A 20,407-nucleotide genomic window follows, 5' to 3' on the forward strand; every position below is an offset into this window, starting at 1 on the left:
ATCTCCCAAGGGTCCAGGTGAGGGGCAGGGCCAGATCTTCTGCTCTCATAACTCCAGAGCCAGCTCTCCTGCCTGCCACAGGTAGCAAGGTGAGAGTGTGGAAGGGGGGTAGACAAGTTAGGAGGACAGCTCTTCTGTGCTCAAAGCCCTAGGGCTGGCTCACCCATACCCCCACCATAGGGTCAGCTCTACTGTGCTGCCCAGGTGAGGTGCACAGCCTGCTCTCCCAAGTGCTGCAGCAGGTGAGGGGCAGGGTCAGCTCTCTGCTCTGGTGACCTTGGGGCCATCTCTCCAGCCTGCTGTAGATGGTGTTAGAGGTCATCTCTCCCTCATTTCATAGTACAGCAGACAAGTGACAAGGCCAACCCAGCTCTCCCATGCTCACTGCCTCAGGGCTAGCTCACCTGCACCCCTGTCACTGGGCTCAGCTCTACTGTACTCCCCAGGTGAGGTACAGGAATGGCTCTCTCAAGTGCTGTAGCTGTGAGGGGCAGGGATAGCTGGCTTGCTTTCCTGACCCCTGGGTCAGGTCTCACACCTGCCTCAGATGGTGAAGGGCAAGAAGGAAGGAGGTTCTCCATCCCTTGTCTACACCACTGCATAAAAGACAAGTAGGTCTCCCATGCTTCTATCCTCAGGTCCTGCTTACTTGCAACTCCCACAATGTACAGGGCCTGCTTTCCAGAGTACTGAAGCTGGCTGGGGTCGGGGGCAGCTCTCCTGATCTCATGTTCCCAGGGCCAGCTCTCTCATGGTGCCAGGTGAGGGGTGGCCCCAGTTTTGCACAACCCTCAGACATCATTCCCCTAGGCAGCAGCCCAGCCCAGGGACATCCAGATGGTCCTTGGTGGTAACAGATTCCAACTGCTGCAGGGTCACAAGCCCAGATGTGGCCCTTGGTGGCAGCACAGGCCAGGATCTCACCTTGGTCACAAGTGGCACCACTGACTACTCACATCAGGTTCTTCTTCACTATCCTGGAGTCTTCAGTTCTGCCTCTCTTCATTGTGGCCACATCCTTCTGTTTCTTTTTCTCTTCCATTTCTCCACCACTTACTTGCTCCTCTTAGTGGTGTCCAGGGTCTCTGAGTGTCTGGGGTCATCTCAAGAGTGGTCTCAGGAGTGCTTGTACATTATGGAGCTGGGCAGGGGTCATCTTGGCCATCTATCATCTGCTCCCCTCAAGGTCTGTGCAGCATGGGACTGGTGGTCATCTCAGGCTAGTTCCCTGTCGGAGCTCCATAATGCCAGACTGATGGTCATCTTGGGCTTGCTCCTTGCCTGGCTTGCTCGAGTGGTCCTTTGCTAGGGTGCTCGGTCTTAGGCTCACTCCTGTCCAGGGCTCATGGTTCTGGGTGGGGTTCTTCTAGTCTCTGACTTGCTCCCCATCCTGGGAGCCCATCTGGCCTGCCTGTCGCTGGACTTTTGGTCTTCTCAGACTCACTGTTTTTTCAGTTATGTTAGACTACTGACATTCAGATGCTCGCAGGTCAGAACAGAGTGTAGATATAGCCTCTGTCCTCTCTGCCACCTTCTGACGCACATGTGACACAGCAGCCACACCTGCAACGCCTCTAGGGGCAGGTCACTTTTTAAATTAATTTATTATTTCTCATATAATACATTCTGACCTCAGCCTCCCGTCCCTCCACTCCCCCAGTTCCACTCCTCCCTCATGCCCCCCTGCCCCAGATCTACTCTCTTCTGTTTCCCTTCAGAAAAGGGCAGGCCTCCCAGGGATGCCAACCAAACACAGCATGACAAGATACACAAGACTAGGCACAAGGCTGGATGAGGCAACTCAGTAAGAGGAAAAGGGTCCCAAGAACAGGCAAAAGAATCAGAGACACTCTTCTCTCCCACTGTGAGGAGCCCAACAAAAATATCAGGCTAAGGAACCACAGATGCATGGAGATGGAATTACATGTTTTCTGAGGAGATCTTAGAGTTCGAAGGGCACTCAGCAGAGTTAAGTCTAGACTCTGATTTTGGAGATAAGGGACCAGCAAGCCCTGGAGGTTATTTAATTAGTTTGTGTTTGGGAGAGACCTGTGGCTCATGTCTGGTTCTCCAGGGCACTGGATTTTTCTGTTATGGCTTCTTGTTCTTCAAGTCAGGTCTAGGTACCTCAAAGATACCTTTCTACAATATCAGATCTTCAATTCAGAGATGAATTTGTGAAGTGTGAATATTAATGATTAGTTTTGTAGGTGATTTAAAATTAAATGCCAAATTATCCAAATGTGTGGGTTGGGAGGGAGAAGAAAAGAAGGAGGGAGGAGGGAGGAGAGAGAGAGAGAGAGAGAGAGAGAGAGAGAGAGAGAGAGAGAGAGAGAGAGAGAGAGAGAGAGAGGTCATAGAACAATTAAATCTGTCCAATAGAAGGAGGTACTTGGGTCAGGATTTGGGTGCAATTTCCAAGCTATGGGTCTCTGGACAAGCTAATTAAATGGTCATTCATGCTTTCTTTTCATCACTGTGAACATGATCCATGCATGTATCCTTATTTGTTCCTTCAGATCCTGTTTTCACCAGTATTTGAGAAGGCAGATGTATGTCACACATTTGCTTTCGTTGTCATGGTTTCTCCCATTATGTCAACTCAGTAGAAGGTAGGCTGTCAAGGTGGAATGCGAGAAGAAAGCATAAATATTTACATACAACTTGCTTCAGAGAACTTGGGGAGGGGCCCTCCTGGAGTGGGAGAGTTTAAGTTCCCACCAGCTGAGGGACAGGAGCGAAATCTGTCATGATGATGGGATGAAATAGTCAGTCATCTGGATGAGGTTTCATGATTTGCTGGGAGACAAATAGTGCAGTGTCTAGGGTCTGGGGCTGGGGGAAAACATGTCTTAACAAAGAGTCTTTCCAGATGCTCACCTACCATTAGCTTGTAAGTTTCTTTTGTGTGAGGGATCTGCCTCTTCACACTGGTGTGGGGCGATCAGTCAAGCCAGCAAAGCTTCCTTGTGTGGGGAAATGGAGGTGCAATGTGCATTCGGATGCACCCTCTGTGGGTCATTGCAACCTGGAATCCGTTGTCTTCAGTTCTAGGGTACCTGTTTATCCACCTCTTGTCTGAGACAATGGTCTTCTTTATTCAACAGAACATCTTTTCATGGTTTTGTTACTCATGGTTAACTATGATCTGGAAATCCAAGATTACAAGAATAAGTGGAATGTTTTTTTAAATTATGTGTCATCTGAGCAATGTGATAAAACTGTTTGTATTCTCTTCTGACTAGGGCATGAATTATCTGCTGTCCTGAGTGTCCACGTGATACATGTGTCCTACCTGTTAGCTACTTAGCAGCTCTGCAGGTTGTCTGACTGTGCACCTGTTCCTGTAACTACTCTGCAGCCTAACATGTTCACGAGGCCTGTTTCCTCATTACATCTCACCATTAGGGAATCGTGTTCACATGCATAATCACAAGAGGGCTGAGTGCTGTATAAGATATTCTGGGAGGAGAAGGAGGAGAAAGAAGAAGATTCTTTTTTAAAAAATGTCAACATATTTACAATATTTATTAAAGTTTTTTAAATTTATTTTTGTTGGATATTTTATTTATTTCAGATGCCATTCCCTTTTCCCCATTTCCCCTCCCTAGAAAATCCCTATCCCCATGTCCCCTTCTCCTTTTTGCTTTTATACAATTTTTAAATGTTAATTAAAGGCTTTATAAGTTTGGTAATACCCAATACCCAACCTAGATATATCAACTATCTTTGACTGTCAGAGACACACAAACATCAGCCTCCATGTTCCCCGCCCCCCTCACTCTCTCTTTCTCTCTCTCATCATCTAGTTTCTTCTCTCCTTCTCCTCCCCCTCTTCTTACTCCTCCTCTTCCTCTCCATACTTCCTCCCACCTTAGCTCCTCCTACATATCACCCTTTCTGTTAAAATAAAACTTTTCTCTCAAAATACAATTAGAGCATAACTATACCAATTTGTGTTAGTAAGGTAAAAGATAGACCTAGTACCCAGTCCATCATTTTGTTGACTAACCAAAAACCTCTGTCATCTCTCCTGACTAAAAGACTTAGTTCTGAACCTGGCTTTTTTTCTTGACTTTAGAATGAATGTCAGCTGAAAACCATTTTCTCAAAGCAAATAGCCAGGATGGCTATGAGACTATAAGTTTTCAACCCTGTCCAGAAATCCAGAATGACTGAGTTAACTGAAATTATGGGAAGCACAAAGCATAGCTTCTAAACCTTAGCCAATTTTATAGAGACCACTGAACACCTGGACAGTCCCTATACTACAAAACGTTGGAGCATCTGATCTTCAGCCTTCTGGCCCAGGATCATCTGACAGACCTAGTGATGCAGAATTATTAAGGGCTGATTACTCTGTATTGGCAGATATAATCAGTCGACTATTCCACAAGTGTCTCCTTTTCTGGACAGTAATTTGTCTGTAGATGGAAAGAGGCAATTCTTGCCTAGTGGCTGTCTCACCACAACTGGAGTAACTCCAAAGATGCTTATTTTCTTCTTAGAATTCAAGACAGGGAGCTGTCAGGAGCAGACAGGTCTCTGATCAAAATGAACATTAATACAGAAATGTTTGTAATGTCAATTCTGTGGACTTCTGATGTTTTGAAAACCAACTATCTGTGTAAGGTAATCTGGACTGTTGTCTGTTAACTCCTCTCAGCTATTTCTAAATAAAATATAGAAAACACCCTAGCAATAAACTCAAAGCCATGAATTTGCTATAGGCCCTTAACTCACAGGCTAACCATCTCAAATAAGTTAAAAAAGTTAAAGAAGGACTGGGTCTAAGCCTTGTATTGCTAAATGTGTTATATAGGTACAATGCCTATGAGAGTAACAATATTCATCTCACTTTTATATTAATAAGAAGCTTGTACCAATGAAAAACTTAAATTTTGAAATCAAAGTAAATTTTGTTTACCATTTAAGAAATTGTAACTTCATCTTAATAACAATTATACATATTTCTATCAATAGGTTATGGCTATGCAATAAATCCTAGCTAATCTTCCCTGTTCCAACAAAACCACTACTTTTCCCTAGAAAGACAACCCAATATTAACCACCTCAGTCCCCAAGCCCAGGGAATAGGCTTCATTAACTTCTTCAAGCTGATTATGGGTGTTGAGATATTAGAGAGGGGCAGGGGGAAGAGTAAATTGATAGCTTTTGAATTGAATGCTGAGTCTTCATTAACTTCTTCAAGCTGATTATCGGGTGTTGAGATATTAGAAGAGGGGCAGGGGGAAGAGTAAATTGATAAGCTTCTGATGCTGTCTCTTCACTGCATCCAGCTGGAATTCCAGGACATCGGAGGTTCGAGCAGGTCTGCTCAGTATGCTTGATGAGTAGATATACCAAGGCTGTGTATTCTGCAATATACAATTCTCAAAACAAATTTTAGTATCAAGATAATTTCTTAGGACCATTTGCTTGAAAAATTGTTTTCCAGCCTTTTTCTCTAAGGTAGAGTCTGTCTTTGTCATTGAGGTGGGTTTCCTGTATGCAGCAAAATGCTGGGCCCTCTTTATATATCCAGTCCATTAGCCTATGTCTTTTAATTGGGGAATGAGTCCATTGATGATAAGAGATAGTAAGGAACAGTGATTGTTACTTCTTGTTATTTTTGTTATTAGAGGTGGAATTATCTTTGTGTGGCTATCTTCTTTTGGATTTTTTTGGAAGAGGATTACTTTCTTGCTCTTCTTAGGGTATAATTTCCATCTTTGTATTGGAGCTTTCCCGCTATTATCCTTTGTAATGCTGGGTTTGTGGAAAGATATTGTGTAAATTTGGTTTTGTCATGGAATATCTTGGTTTCTCCATCTATGGTAATTGAGAGTTTTGCTGGGTATAGTAGCCTGGGCTGGCATTTGTGTTCTCTTAGGGTCTGTATGACATCTGTCCAGCATCTTCTAGCTTTTATAGTATCTGGTGAGAAGTCTGGTGTAATTCTGATAGGTCTGCCTTTACATGTTACTTGGTCTTTTTCCCTTACTGCATTTAATATTCTTTTTTTGTTTTGTGCACTTGGTGTTTTGATTACTATGTGACGGGAGGTATTTGTTTTCTGGCCTAGTCTATTTGGTGGTCTGTAGGCTTCTTGTATGTTTATGGGAATCTTGTTCTTTAGAATAGGGAAGTTTTCTTTTATAATTTTGTTGAAGATATTTATTGGCCCTTTAAGTTGGGAATCTTCACTCTCATCTATACCTATTATCTTTAGGTTTGGTCTTCTCATTGTGTCCTGAATTTCCTGGATATTTTGTGTTAATAACTTTTTGCATTTTACATTCTCTTTGACAGTTGTGTCAATATTTTCTATGGTATCTTCTGCACCTGAGATTCTATCTCTTGTATTCTGTTGGTGATGCTTGCGTCTATGACTCCTGATTTCTTTCCTAGGTTTTTCTATCTCCAGCATAGTCTCCCTTTGTGATTTCTTTATTGTTTCTACTTATGTCCTGGATGGTTTTGTTCAATTCCTTTACCTGTTTGTTTGTGTTCTCTTCTAATTGTTTAAGGGATTTTTGTGTTTTCTCTTTAAGGGCTTCTGTTTACCTGTTCTCAAATTCTTTGAGAGTGTTATTTATGTCCTTCTTAAAGTCCTCTATCATCATCATTAGAAGTGATTTTAAATCTGAATCTTGCTTTCCTAGTAATATGCGGAATTCAGGACTTTCTTGTGTGGGAGAACTAGGTTCTACTGATGCCAAGTACCCTAGGTTGCTGATGCTTATGTTTTTGTGCTTACCTTTTGCCATCTGGATCTCCTTAGTGCTACCTTCTCTGTCTCTGACTGGAGCTTGTCCTATTATCTTGGTTGTATCAGAACTGTGTTGTGTGGGTGTTACTAGTGGGGTTAGAGCTGGGGCACAAAATCTCCTCAGTGCTCAGGCACAGACAGGAAGGAACCAGTGCTCCGGGCCAGAAGTGACTTCCTGGGTCCTTGTGAGTCCCAGTTACTCCCTGTTTGGGGCAGGCATTCTGTCTGCTTACCTAAGATATTGCCTGGGTTAGAGCTCCTGGGAGACCGCTTCCTTTGGGTTTTGTGAGATTGGGGGCAGAGCTGCGGCCAGGGATCTGCTCAGTGCAGATCTCTGGGTCTCGGGCCCAGACCGGAAGGACAAGAAGATTCTTGATGCAATTTTATTACAGTATATCACATGTGTGTTTATATCACTGTTAACCTCTTACTCTGTTTACTTATAATTTATACTTTATTATAACTATTTTTGTTTGAGAGAACATGTGTGTAGGTTCAGTACTGCCTGTAGTTCAAAGGCTTCTGGGAGGTCTTGGAACCTGCTTGTGTGGAGAAGGAGCATCAGCTCCTTCCTACAACACACTCTCCTAACAGACTATGAAACTCTCACTGATCATGTTAAGTTGCGCCCTCCCCATCTGCGTTTATGCAGGAAGGTTTCTTGTATCCATTCTAATTTGTGATTCTTTTAACATGTTTACATTGGTCTCTGTTTTAAATGTTGGAGTTTTGTTTTGTTTTGTTTTTTCTTTCTGAAGTGCCTGGTAATCTTTGACTATCCATATTTTACAAGGAGAAATGAATGAACACCTCTCATTTGTGGGCAGAGCTTGACCAAAGTCATTTTGTATTCACTGTCTACTGAGAAACAATGGATTTTCTTTAGTGAGGGTTAAATGCTAGGTTTGCTTGTTTGTTTATTAGTTTGTTTCTTTTTAAGGTCTGTGTATTGTGCTGGAACCCTTTCATCTCTTGCCCTAGTGGTGACAAAAGACTCTAGTATTCCTCTCAGAATGTGGAATGCTGCTGAGAGACAGGCAGGCTGGAGGCACACAGCTCACCTATGGAGTGTGTCTCAGGAAGACATTAGACTCACCTCCATTCTCAGCAATCAGGGTTTCCCAGTAACCAACACGGATGACGGGGCCACAAGAGCAGTAGAGCACATTGATGAAAGCTGGTGCTGAAACCAAAAATAAGATAAGTGCTTTTAAATTCACACACACACACACACACACACACACACTGATGTGTATATCAATATATACAAATATATTGCTATATAACAATATGTATATCATCAGGCCTGCATCTGCATGCAAATACTCTTATAAAAATTGAATTAAAAAATTTAAAATGAAATGTAATTACAAAAATAATTTCTCCTTTCTTTTCCCCCTTTCAATCCTCACTCCCATGTACTCTCCTTTGCTTCTTCTTAGTATTATGACCTGCTTTTCACACACACACACACACATGTATGTGTGTTATACAATATCATATATATGTACATATTATACATATATCAATGTGTGTGTGTGTGTGTGTGTGTGTGTGTGTGTGTGTGTGTATGCCTTCTTAGTCCCTTACTGTTACTTGTGTGAATATAATCTCAGGACTGACCATTTGGTATTGAATAACTCGTTAGGGGCCCATCCCTGGGAACAAGCCTCTTGCTATCTTCTCAGTGTTCCTTAGTTAAGACTGTCACTTTTAACTGCTGAGCCATTTTGCCTGCTCATGAACATGTTCTTCTTATTTAAAAAGCTCACTGCCCCAAACAGTTGGTTGCTATCCTGTACATAGTACTCATTAATCCTATGATACCATTGCAGCCATCCTTAGAGCGAGGTTCACAGAGATTCTGGAGACATATTGTAAAGGGCCATTGGCAAACCAAAGAAAGGCTGTGAGATTTGTGAAACTTTTAGAACAGAGGTGGGAAATTGTGGCCTTCAGGTCAGATCCAACCAATTTTTATGTAACACAGAAACACTTACACATTTTCTGTGACAGAGTTTATGTTAGAAATACAGTTAAGGGGTTGTGACACCAATGAGAGGCTTAAAAGCTTAAATAACCGACCCCGTGGCCCTTCACAAAGGAATGTTCAACCTCTGAGCTAGAGGCTACATTCTGCATAACAGGCTATGGATTTAGAGATCCACGTGAGAAGAAATGGATGATGTAATAGTTAATAGACATCAGTTGTCTAAGTCGGGTTTGGTACATGCCTGTAATGCCAGCTCTAGGAAGGTTGAGACAGGAGAAGCCAGGCAAGTATTATGAATTCAGCCTGGGCCATATAGCAAGAGCTTGTCTCAAGAATAAACAAGTGATCAAACAAATAATGATAATAATAATAACAACAACAACAATAATAAATAATAAACAGAAAGCACAGGTCATAGAGGTAACTCGCTCAGTAGGTCAAAGTGCTTGTAACTAAGCCTGATGATCTGTGTTTGATGCCTGGGCCCCATATGATGAAAGAAGAAACCAAAGTAGTCCTCTACATCCACTAACATGCATATACACCAAATACACACACGCACACACGCGCACACGCACATACACACACTCACCCTAAAATAAGGAAACAAGTTTATAGTGGTAATTTAGTATTTACATGTGCCTAGCAATTAAATATTTGCATTTTTGTATTTAAGAGTAATTAAGAATCATCTTTCAAATTAGACTGTGTGGGTAATGTCAAGTTTAGAGCCAGAAGGTAGAATAGAGCCCAGCAAGTTTGGACTCTCAGAGCAAGATTCTGCAGTAAATGGTAGTATAAAAAGATGAAGACCCTTGCCTAGAAATAAGAATATGACTCTCAGGGAAGCTGATTTCAAGTCGTCAAAGAGAGCTTCCCTCAGATTTTATCAGCTCTCTAGTCTACAGCGTTATTGACATGTGACAGGCTATGGATTTAAAGAGATAGGGCTTAAATTGGAGGCTTCTGGATCAGCTTGTGTGTGCCCCTGAAGAGGCGGCTGTACCCATTCCCCTTCTTCCCCTCTTTCACTTCCTGCTGAGATGGAAGGTCTTCCTCTGCCGCTGGCTCCCACGGTGGTGTGCCGCATCACCACAAGTCCAAAAGCAATCAGCCAACTAACAGTGGGCTGTGAGTCAAAGCAAATCTTTTCTTTCTGCGTGTTGTTTTCTTAGTTATTGCAGAGGCTGACCAATACGGATGTCTGTAGTCCCGAGGGGATTCATGAAAGCTTGTTGCCCATCTAGAAATATGTGAAAGTTTCGTACGGGATGAGCTAAAGACAGTTACGGCTTCCAGAATTCTATTATTCAAACAGAGTGAGAAACAGAGCTTAGAGTTTTGAGATTTCCTTCCACCATATGCTGCTCCCCTTAGAAACTCCAAAGAGGAGGCACGAGAAGGTTGGTGTAGTGGAAAAAACTCCTCAGCAAGGAGCAGGAGAGTTTGGGTCATAATTCTACTTCTGCAACCAATTTAACACGTGCATACAGAGAGCACTTTAATCTCCCTGGGCCTGAGTGTCCTCCAGTGACGTGACGGGGGTACTAGATAATCTTGAAATTCTTTTGGTTCTAAAATAATGTTATTCTGGAATCAGCAAGGCCCCTCCTACTGAAAGGTCAAACTAGTTCAAACAAGTCATTGCCTTCTTATGAGCTGCCAGAGTACCAAGGCTTGCTGCTGAAAATGTTTTGCTGCCTCTCGACCCAGTCTCAGTCTTAGCCACTTGCTTCCCATCCCTTTCAAAGGCCCTGTTCCCATTTTGTTTTTCTGTGCCCCCTACTTTGGAAAGTGAGCTAAACCAGGCGGTAGGCATGGTGCTGCCATAGTTTACCTCTGGAAACAAGTGAGTTTACTGGGCCTCCTTACAAAGCATACGTGAGGGACACCTACATGGGTGTGGGTGCTCTCCACTCTCAGCTGCACTTGGAAAGCTTTAACCCAACAAGGATAAGAGGTTTCTAGTAGCCACACAGATAGTCTCCCTAGCCCCTCTATACATACATACATACATGCATGCATACATACATACATGTATGTATATATATAAAATGCCCATATGTATATGCACACACACACACACACACAGAGAGAGAGAGAGAGATGAGAGAGAGAGAGAGATGAGAGAGAGAGAGAGAGAGAGAGAAAGAGAGAATTAAGTCAGAGTTGCAATCTACAGGTGGTGGATTGCTAGTGGATATTCAGGTAGGGTGTTTTGTGAACTTCCCATTCCTCCTGAATGGATGTAAAAAGTCAATAAGCCCAGCTAGCATGAGGGGATAGCTGAACTCTTCAACAAGGCTATGGCTTGGCTTGGAGGACAGTACCACCAACAATGTAGAATCCAAACTCTACTCCACTCCCAGAAAGTGGGGTTTTAATGTTGACCTTAAGAAGATGAAGGGCTTCCTTTGCTTAGTGAACATGAAGAACATTTTATTATCAGTGGGAGAAGTTTCAGCTCTCAGAACGACACATTTATCCATTTTTCTATTGAGGTTCTTTAAGGAAGTTATTTTCCAAAATGATGGCAGACATGTAACTTTTAAAGATACCACTCATGTGGCAGCATTTTTCCTATGTCCCGTTCAAAAAGATACTAAACTCCTTTTGTTCAAAATGTACTGTTTTGAAATTTTCACTTGATTTCATTTAGTTGACTATCAACAGCTGCCGTGCCCCGCACTATATTTGGCCTGCCTATCTCATATTAACTCTGAGCAGCCCTAAAACTGCTGTGTCATACTAAAAACTCCTTTCAGTCCAAGGCATGCCAATGTGTGTTGCCAACTTCCAACTGCTTTTCATCCTGAAGATTAACAAGGCCGCCACATGGTGTTCTTTCTTACAAAACGTTATTGCCTGCATTATAGTGAGGACCTGATGTGATGACATTAATCCCAAGTGGGCAGGACGGTACCCTTAATTCTGTCCTGGTGGAAAGCAACCAGAGCTCTCCGCATAAGCTTTTTATTTTAGGAATGTCTTTCTCCATCATCATCATTTCTATTAGGAACCTTAGTCACTTGTTAGGAATTTTCCTTCTCTCCTGAAAGATAACATTCCTTTTCTCTCACCTTGAGACACCCAGCATTCACACCCTCAGTGAATACTCTCCAGCATTGATTTAGCTGCTGAATATCCTCCCCAGTCATGTTTTAATTATTCATTAGGAAGCCATAGGAGTTCCAGCTAAAAATGGAGTTTGGCTAGCAGCCCCCCATGAAGCGTTCTCAGCTCTCCTCTAAAATGGCTGTGGAGACAGAGGGCAAAAATAGGTACCTTAAAAGCAAAAGTAAAAGCAATGGCCAACACAATTTCAAAGGGAGGAAGCTATGCAATTACAAAGAATAAGGTCGAGACACATCTTTTGTTTTCCTCTGCGACACACTGGCAGCTTTACTATCCAAAACAGAATTCCTTTGAAACATGGAAGGATGGTTTGGGTCCCCGCCAATCCACCCATCTTCAGACCTGGAGACTCAAGTCTAGTACCAATGAGAGTCTGGGTGTGTGGACACACATGGATTGATGTGTGAGACTGAGAATACTGTCATATTACTCTAAATCCAGAAAACTAAGAGATTTCGGGAAAGACTCAGACCATTGGTCATGTTTGGGTCCCTGGAGCACCAGTGAACCCTCACATTCACAGGTAAAGCTCTTCAGCTGGGTTGGAAATGAAAACAAAGAGAGAAACCATGGTGACAACACATGCTGGGAATTATGAATTTTTATGTGCATTGCAGATTCACAACATCAGGAAATCAGAGTCTGTGGAGTATGATTGGGACTTCAACAGGAGAGACACATAATATAGGAAAAGCCCCAGGCCATATCAATGCACAGCACAGAGCCAAGGGAACCACAACTCTACCAGAGGAGAGAGTTCTGGCATGATTTGATTTCCCTGTAAAAGACAAAAGAGAGAATAAGTAAATATGTGTGTGTGTGTGTGTGTGTGTGTGTGTATATATATATATATATATATATATATGATATATACATATAGATACATATACATGTACATACACACACATATATATATACATATATGTATATTTGTGAAGAAAATACTAAAACAAATGGAAGAAGCACAATAATTAAAGAAGTAACAGGAAAAAAATTTCATGAACAGAAGACCCAGATTGAAAAAAATCATTGTGTTCCAGACAAATCAATGAACAAAGGCACACATGATGATGTATCCCAGACAAATCAATGAACAAAGGCGCACATGATGATGTATCCTGGCAACAGTTTTAATTCACAACCATAAGAAAAATCTTTTATAAGTATTTAAGCAAAAGAAACAGAGTACCTAAAAATACAACAAAAATCTGGCTGTTCTCTGGCTTTTACTCTAAAGGCTTAAATTTAGAAGAAAGTGATGTATTGTATGCAAAGTTTTGAGAATCAAAGTTGTAAGTTGCTGCTTTTATACCCAGCCTAGTCGTCTTTAAATTGTGAAATAACAGAAGGACATCTCAGACATCCAAGGACTCAGCAATGACTATCTTCCTTGAAAATGATTTTTCAGAAAGGAAAGCAATGAATGGGAGCCTTTGTGCGCTGCATAGATTGTCCTTAGAGTTGAAACCAATTAAAGTGTGTGTGTGTGTGGGGGGTACCCAAATCTTTATCTAGAAAAAAAGTTCTGTCTTTTTTCTATTGAAAACTGAAATGGAAAAATTACAATTTGAAAAGAAAGAAAAAAAAAAAAAGATCTAATCCATTTTGCAAGGAATCATACAGGAAAGATTAAGATCTGAAGACAACAAGATGAAAGAGTAAGTTGGGGTTATTAAATTCAGATAAACTGCATTTTTAAAAGATTTACTTTAATGTTTAGTAGTGTGTGTGTGTGTGTGTGTGTGTGTGTGTGTGTGTGTGTGTACCTCATGTATGCACTACCAACAGAGGCCAAAAGAGGGCACCAGGTCTCCTGGAACTGGAGTAACGGACTGAGCTTGGATCCTCTGGAAGAACAGTAGGGCCTCTTAACTGAGCCATCTCTACAACAGTAAGGTATGTTTTACAAGATGAGAACTCTTGTGTTCTTTTTTTTTTTTTTAAGTGAAAATTCAACTAAGTTTTGTTTGTAGGAAATACATCATCTAAAAAGATATAAGGAATTTAAAACAAAAAAGAATAACTTTATTTTAATGAGGGATATAATTTCAAATATACTTAAGTGGACCAAATAACATTCATTAGAGGCATGTAGTATAAAATGGTACAAAATTTAAATTAAAATTAACTATGAATAGATTGTATGGAAAGCTTTGTTAAGAAAGGAACCTATTCTATTTTCTATTCAAATATTACTAACTTTTATCCATTTTTACTTAAGCATATAGGTGACTATTTTAGAACTTAAAAATGTTAGCTATAGCTTTACATAATTCTATCATTTACTCTTTGGTTAATTGTGCTTTGAGTCATTTTTTGAGAAAGGGGATCACCATGCAGCCCCAGCTGGCTTGGAACTTGCTCTGCAGATGAAGCTGGTTTTTGAACTCACAAAAGTCCACTTGCCTCTGCCTCATGAATGTGATCATTAGTTGCGAAAGAACAAATTGTTACATAAATGTGTAGCAGAAATTTTATAAATTACCCTTTGACTACAACACATTAGGATAGAAATTAACAATTGCATTTGAATTAAAAAACCACCTTAGAGTTAAGGAAAAAATTCTAAAGTCATTCTTGTGTTAAACAAGAAACTATGAGCATGCTTTAGACAGCACACTTCTTGTCCAGTGCTTCAAATTTTTCTAAAACCCAGCCCTTTCTCATTATGAAGATTCAGTTAAAGATTACTTGAAAATAATTCCTATTGAGGTATGCTATGCGTGCAATAAGATATCAAGTGGAATTTGATTCATTTTAACAAAGTATGAATTTGAAGTACAAATTTAACTTTATTAAACATGGACATAGTATTCAAAATGAATTGGTAAATTACACCAGCTGTGATGGGAATTTTAGCTGCTCCGTGTCTTTGCCAACATTTGCCATTTGCTTTAAAGTGGTTTCTTTCTTTTTTTCATTCTAATGAGTAAGATACAGTATCCCATCATGGATTTCATTTACATTTTCTCTGAGGACTAATGAGACTGGGCACTTTTCCATGTGCTTATTAGCTGTTCATATATCAAGTCTCAATGTTTATTTATTTAATTTCTGAGTTATAGGAGGATGCATGTGTATTGTAAATACGTTCAGATGTGTGTTGTAAAAGCTGTTTTCCTGTCTATAGCTTATCTTTTTCATTTAATGTTATCTTTTGATAATCATAAATTTTGTTTAGATAAAGTCAAGTTTAGTGATACTATATACTTAGTGCTCTTCTGTATGTGTTCCCATGTGTGTACATATGTTTATATATTCATGTGTGTGCATATGGAGGACAGAGATTGAGAGTGGATGGCTCCGGCAATCACTTTCCACCTTATCTCTAGAAGCAGCAACTCTCACAGAGCCTGGCCATTTCTGATTCCCTTAGCCTGGCTCACCTGCAAGCTCCAGGGGTCTTCCTGTGGACACCCCCTGGCATTAGGATTATAGGCAAGTACCTTCACAGCTGCTTTTTATGTGGATGCTAGGGACCCGGTCTCAGGCCCTCTTGCTTGCACAGAAAACACACCAGGAACTGAGCTACCTCAATGACCTGCTTTTCTGTCTATGCTAAAGTTATGAGAATATGCTCCTGTGATTTATTCTAGAGTTTATAACAATGTTTGACATTAGGAATATTATATAATCATTAAAATTTAGTTTTGTGTGAGATAGGGTTTGAGATCCAGTTTATTACAGTTATGTAATTTTTATGATTCTACTCATTGTAGAGATCTGTCTGGAATATTGTTGCAGTTGGCCCTAGGAGGTCTATTTGTGGGTGCCTTTTGAGTCATTGATCTTTTTACTTTAAGTACTGCTGAGCTTTATAGTAAGTCTGCCTTCCTTCTTTCCTTCTTTCCTTTTTTCCTTCTTTTCTTCTTTCCGTCCTCCCTTCCTTCCTTCATTCCTTCCTTCCTATCTTTCATTTTTGACATTTTTTTTGTATGTTGCTCACACTGGCCTTGAACTTCCAACAGTTCTCCCGCCTCAGCCTGAGTTCCGAGAGCACGAGCATGTGGCACCACACCCTACTTAACAGTAAGTTTTAATGGCAGTCACTGTATTTTCTTTTGGCTTTGTTCCACTGTTTCAACCTTTTTGACTACTTTAGGTTGCTGTGGTTCCATATACGTTTTAGAATCAGCATGCATTGTTGGATTACAAAAAAGAGTCCACTTGGTTTTACTTGACAGTACTCTAAATCTTTATATCATTCTGGAGAGAACTAAAAATTTTGCATTGTTGAGGTTTCCAAACAACAAACACACATTATATTTGTGTCTTTTTATTTCTTTTTAAAATTTCTCTTAGGCACATTTTTAGTATTCAATGTAGCGAGAGGTATACTTTTTGCCAGCTATTTTTTTTTTTGTTCCTATGATCATGTAAAAACATAATTGGTTTCGTATATTTAGTTTGTGTTGTATTTTTCTAAAATATAATTTATCATTCACTACTACATAGAAATCAACCAATCTCTGTATATTGCTGAGTATTTTGTGTGTCTTAGTCAGGGTTATCATTGCTATCGTGAAACAGCCTGATGAAAGCAACTTGGGGAGGAAGGAGTTTACTAAGTTTATACTTCCATATCACTGTTAATTATGAAAGAGCGTCAGGACAGAATCTTTAATAGGGAAGGTACCTAGAGGCAGAAACTGATGCAAAAGCCATGGAGGCATGCTACATACTGGCTTGCTCTTTATGGCTTGCTCAGCTTGCTTTCTTATAGAACCTGGATCACCAGTCCAGGGTGACCCCACCCACAATCACTAATTGAAAAAAATGCCTTACAGACTTCCCTGCAGCCTGATCTTAAGGTGGCATTTTCTCAACTGTGTTTCTTTCCTCTCAGATGACGATAGCCTGTGTCAAATCAATATAAAACTAACCTGCACACATTGGTCTTGATGGCATGAACTTACAGAACTGTAGAGGTGGCTCTGAACCTCTGCTCTTCCAGAGGACTGGGGCTCGGTTCCCAGCACCCACATCAAGTGGCTCACAACCACTTGTAACTCAGCTCTAGGCAATCCAACACCTTCTGACCTCTACACATACCCGCATGTCCATGTAAAACACACAAAAGTGCAAGACTCACATATACACATAAAATAAATAATAAAAATAAAAGCAACTTCCTATCTCTAATATATTTTTGGATAGTCTTAGAACTTTCTACACACAAATAAAGTTAGTTTAGTGTATATTCATCAACACAATTCCATATTACTTTCTTCTACAACAGCATCACTCCTTTTTACAAGTTTGGGCTTTCTCTACACTTAAAGTCTGGAGAGTTTTCTGTATGTAACTTTTATAATTACCAATTTGTGCAGCATATGGTAACACACTGCTTTTTTCATTTTTTTCCCCCTGACCAAAACCACTGTTCATCTTTGAACTGATGGCTCACTTTGAAAGCATACTAAAGGTATTTATTTGCTTTTGTTATTGAGACAAATTAATATTTTTCTATCATTAAAGTATGTAGCAAGACTAAAACTTTAAAAAAAAAAAAAACTAAGCCATTCCCAGCAAGCTGTTAAATGACATTTCCTGCAGAGTCTATTTCCATTCATCCCAGATAGTGAGGGCAATGGTAGATCATAAGAATAATTCTATCTAAGAAGAGCTCGATGATCCACTGAGTTACTGGGCTTACTTGTAGCAGCATATGTGAAGGGTTACTTACAGAAGGGTGGTGACTCTTGAGCAGCTATATTATTCTCCCACAACATGGTTGGTAATTGGTGAAAAAGTCCACCCTACCACAAGCGATGCTTTCAAATGGTGTATGACTCAGGGATAACTTATACACAGCTCCACCAAAGAGTCTTCCTCTCCTTCAATAGTTATTTACCATTTATTTAACCTTGGGGCTGAACCTCTTATAAGTCTTCTGATTCTTATACTTCCATGAATCTTTGCTTCCTTCCATTAGGTAATATTTTAATCTGGAGGAGACAGCCACACAACATTCTAACTCTTCTTTTGTCTCTCATGCTCCTTCCATTTCTGTTGTAGTGTTTCCTAGAGTGGGTGATATAGATGTGGTGATTATTGGGCTTCTATGCCAGGTCAGCAGAAACCTATTCTAGCCAGTTTGACTGGTGATAAGTTTCTGAAATAATACTACACACTACAAAATGAAGCCTTTTCAAGCAAGGTTGACACTAGCAGAAACATATGCCTCTAAACTCAGATGTTTAGAAGGCAATTTCTTAAGATATATCATATCCATTTAATTAAAAAAAACAGTAATAGCCTCCTCAGTGGGGTCTATGACTATACCTGCCACAGCATTTTGCTTTGACTTACACTATAAAACATAGGTTCTGTCCTATAGAACCTTAACTACAATCTCTCCTTTTAACTGTAATCAGAGGGTAGTTGGTTGTTCCATAAATAATTGTGCCACTATTGCACAATCAGGCACATCTTCGTTTTTCATGCTGATAACTGAACTGTTGCTAATGATTCTCCTATAGAAGCCTACATAATACTTTCTGTCAGTATAGATGCCAGTCAGTAGGGAAAGTCACTAGTGATGCAAGTCACTAGCTTGATTTCTATGTGTCTTGCAACTGAATTTAAACTGACTTCAGCAATAGGATTATACAGCTTGATTCTAGTGTGCAAACCAATGCCAGTGGCAGGGGTTTGGTTCATATATGGGGCCTTTCTGGCTAACAGCTCAGAAAAGTAGCTTATCTTGAGTATTGGGGTTTGTATCCAACAACCTTACAGCTCCTTAGATGCCTTTTCTATCCACACAGGGTGCCTTCATTCAAAGTCCTTAACTTTAGCTTTTGTTATCCTTCTAGATGCGTGTCTAAATCTCTAAGCCAATCAAGAGCTAGGATTAAATAATGAGATCTTTGTAAAGGTGGAAAACAGGAAAAGAAAGCAAGGTCCTCAACCCTATCCCATAACAACCAGTGGGAGTGTAAGTCATCTCTGGGAAGTAGTTTGAACATTCGTTCTAAGCAAATACCAAGGGATCTTATGATTCAGCAGACAAGGGAATAAGAAATGTTAATGAGGCCCAATATAACATGAAAAGATCTCCTCAGGTGTACTACCTGTTCCACCAATGGAACAAGGTGAGTGTGGCAGTGGCGGTATGGATGAGTGAAACTCCTCCGTTCAGTCCTCCCCATAGTCCATGGTCATTTTCCATGAATCATCTGGTCTTCTTCACCTGGGGAAATAGGACTCTACTTACACCTGGCATACCTACTACTTGAGCTAGTACCTTGAGTCTGACAGGATCTAGATTGGCTGCTGAAAGGCCTTGGGCTAGGAGAACAATCTCTACCCTAAGTGTGTTCCCTTCAAGTTGATAAGTGGGCTTGGCATACTCTGTGAAGATGATTGGGTACCATAAGACAGGATTCATTTTCACCCAGACCACTCTGTTGTTCATGACTTCAGCACGTTGTTTTTCGGGCTTTAGGGCCTTCCAGGGATTCACAAGCAAGGAATTTGGTCTCTTGTCACTTTTTCCCACTAAGAATTACCACAACTCTTGCCACATTGCTTTCGAGTGACCCAGACATGACTCGCTGTCTATTTTCCTTGTTTTATCCAGTCCCTTCTGAGTGATTTATTACCTCATGAATCAATTTTTATGTCAGTCTAAGTCATTGATATTTGACAACCTCTTATTTTATAAAGATTGTGTCCTACCAGGAGGCACAGGAAAACAACTAAAGCCCCACACAGGTCCCAAGATCCCTGCTGAATTAACTCATTCTTTAGTGTTATGTGAATGCAATCTTTTCTAGTCCCACAAACTGGTGATCAAATACTGCCCCTCATATGCTATGTACCTAAATAACATCTGTCAATCCTGAGTGCCGGGATTAAAGGCACATGCCACCACACTTGCTTGATTTTTCTTCTTACTGCCTCAGATTATGTTGCCTTTTTCTCAAGGAGGGATTTAAAATTATTTAGTTTCTTTTCTTACACAGTTCTTGGAATGACCTCTTCTTTTTCTTTCGTGTCCTACAGAGTCCCAAGTGAGAGGGCTTTTTTTTTTTTTTTTTTTTCTTGTTTAAAACTCACATAGCTCAGAAGCAATCTTCCACTACTTGTGATAATTTTCTGTGTTGGGCCATTATTAAGGTCCAAGTCTACATGCTGAATCATGGATTTCCTTTTTCCTATATATTAAAAGTTGGACCTGGGATGTGTCCACTACTTTCAACCCCCCCGCCCCACCTCTGCCCAATACTCATCAGGGATCCAGGATTTTAGATGTTAGGAAGGTCTCTCTAACACAGGTCAAATTTGTATTCTCTTTGCATTGTGGCCCACCTGATGTAAGAGATGATAAACCAGCACCCACTACTCATATCCTTTACTCCAGTTTTCTTGCTAATTTGGAGGCTAATGTAGAGCGTATTAGCCTCTACATTGCATGCTGTCTCCCCTAACATCCATGCATTTGTTTGATTGTTGCTGCTGTACTTTCTCCCTTACAAGAGCAAGTTTGTTCTGGGCATACC

General features: G+C 40.5%; 1 non-coding gene across 1 annotated transcript; it reads right to left on the reverse strand.

The window, feature by feature from the left end:
* Positions 1 to 1,456: 1,456 nt before the first annotated feature.
* LOC117701855 (small nucleolar RNA SNORA17) lies at positions 1,457 to 1,585 on the reverse strand. Its single transcript, XR_004605884.1, has one exon. It is a non-coding gene; the product is annotated as a small nucleolar RNA SNORA17 (small nucleolar RNA).
* Between the last annotated feature and the right edge of the window lie 18,822 nt (positions 1,586 to 20,407).

This window comes from Arvicanthis niloticus, unplaced genomic scaffold (genome assembly GCF_011762505.2).
Source record: "Arvicanthis niloticus isolate mArvNil1 unplaced genomic scaffold, mArvNil1.pat.X pat_scaffold_279_arrow_ctg1, whole genome shotgun sequence".
Taxonomy (NCBI): domain Eukaryota; kingdom Metazoa; phylum Chordata; class Mammalia; order Rodentia; family Muridae; genus Arvicanthis; species Arvicanthis niloticus.